Source organism: Bos indicus, chromosome 3, assembly GCF_029378745.1.
Source record: "Bos indicus isolate NIAB-ARS_2022 breed Sahiwal x Tharparkar chromosome 3, NIAB-ARS_B.indTharparkar_mat_pri_1.0, whole genome shotgun sequence".
Classification (NCBI taxonomy): domain Eukaryota; kingdom Metazoa; phylum Chordata; class Mammalia; order Artiodactyla; family Bovidae; genus Bos; species Bos indicus.
The window spans coordinates 64,897,322-64,899,628 of NC_091762.1; positions in this window are offsets into that span (position 1 = coordinate 64,897,322).

Here is a 2,307-nt window from a genome sequence, read left to right on the forward strand (position 1 = left end):
AGGACTAGGAATTAAAAAAAAAAAAAAAAGCCATAAAAATGACAAACTGGACATGGTGGCTTTTTAAAATGGTTGGTCAAAAATTACATAAAACAGGTGCCCCAAACCAACCCAAAATGAACAGATCAATACTGGCAAAGATATAAAATGTTGTTATTCTCACCTTTAAGGGCTCTTTACCCTCTCTGTGTCTATGCTGAGAGCTCTGTTATCACTATCTTCTAAAATAAACTGTGTAAGATTTTTCAAGTTTATAAAGTTCAGCTTTAGGCTCTATGAACAAGGACTTGGTTTCCCATTTCATCTGTGGGGGCTCTTCACCCCTTCTCAGTGTCTATGCTGAGAATTTTGCATCTCTGTGATCTAAAATAAACTTTGCCTATGTGAGTGTTTGTGAGTTTACAAAGTTCAATTTTCAGTTCTAGCAAACAAGGACTCAGTTTCCTATTTCACTGTGAGTAATAAAGGAGTTTTGATGCTGTTAGTATTTCAAGAAATCTCTCTCCCTCTCTCCTTCCCCTCTGTATCTCCTTCCTTCACATGCCTATAACATGAACATTGTTGACTCATAACCACGTCTCTTAGAGGAAAAATCCAGTTTTAATCTCTGCTTTGTTCTTGCCTAGTACATCAGTGTAGTTCAAGTCAACATCACAGGTCAGAGGAGACCCTTAGGGAGAAAAAATTTTCGGATTTCAGAACTGTTGATATTTATTTTACAAGATGTGTAATGCGAAGGTGAAAATGTTAGTTACTCAGTTGTGTCCAACTCTTTGAGACTCCAGAGTTCCTATAGCCCTCCAAGGTTCCTTTGTCCATGGAATTCTCCAGGCAAAAATACTGGAGTGGGTAGCAATTCCCTTCTCCAGGGGATCTTCCCAGCCCAGGGATTGAGCCCATGTCTCCTGTACTGCAGGAAGATTCTTTATCTTCTGAACCACCAGAGAAGCCCCATAATGCAAAGGTAGCATAATGCAAATAATGTGACAGTTTGACCAGGGACCCTTAATTTAATATACTACCATTTCTGCACAATATATGAGTATTCAAACTGTTAAAAAACAAAAATTAACAGTCAATTATAGAGATCTTATTGACTTTATTAAATGATTCATGAACTAGAGAGCATCGAATCAAGCAGATAGAGAGGAAATCTGAGGAACTGCACAAGGTGAAAGGCTTTTACAGGCAGAAGAGCTCAGAAACAAGGAAGTTATACTAGCCCCCTAAATAGGCTTTTCCTTTTCTTAAAAACATTTTTTGCAATGTTATTTTCCTTTACAGGATGTCAGAGGTCTATCAGACAGATTATCTAACTCATGTTGATCAGGCAATTCCTGTCTGAGTAGTTTAAGATTCTGTTTCTGAGAGAGCTGCAACTGTATTAAGTCTCAGTGTAGTGACAAATGGCTTACAGAAGCGGCTATCTTTTGGGTGTGTGGCCTGTTTTTAACAATATGAAGAAATATTTTTATAGCAGTTCCAATCATGTTTTGACTGCAAACTAATTTTCTACAAATTCTGGAAAATATCTGTGGTACTAAGAGTTTTTTGGTTTTGAAGTTATTAAAGATTATGAGCCTTTGTTTAAGGAGAAGGGAGGTTGAAATTGACCTATGCTTGTGCTCAGTTGTTAAGTCTTGTTCGACTCTTTTGAATGACTAGCCCACCAGGCTCCTCTGTCAATGGGATTTCCCAGGCAAGAATATTGGAATAGGTAGCCATTTCCTTCTTGATGAAATAAACATAAGTCTACTTATATCTGAAGTTCAACCTGGTGGTCAAATCTAACTGTCTGGAGCCACCAGTTCACTTTCAGCAACACACTGTTACTTAATTTTCTTCTTTTTAAATCTTTCACATAGAGATTATGGCAAGTATCTAAAAGAGATCTGCTTTTCTATTTTTACTGGCCAAAACACCAGTATATAGCTTCTCTCAAGATTACTTTTTCTCCCTTTTAATGGGAAATAGGAAAAAAATCTACATTTCCTAACTTCTATTATGCATTTACTCTATTTTGATTTAGCCACAATTAAAGATCATGTCCTTTTCCTCATTTTTTACATTATTGAGCTGTTACCTTGAAGGAATAGATAATGCTCCCTGCTCTTCAAAGGGAGAGAAATAAGAAAGGACATTAATCTTAGGTGTTCATTTAAATCCTGTCCTTGGTGACGATCATTCAGATGATACTCTCTCCTGTTTTTTCAGGAGTAGAGAGACAAGTGTAAAGAAAAGTCTTAAGATCTTTCCTCCTTTGAATGCCAACATTAACAGTATATAGTTCAGTAACTGAGGCCTAGG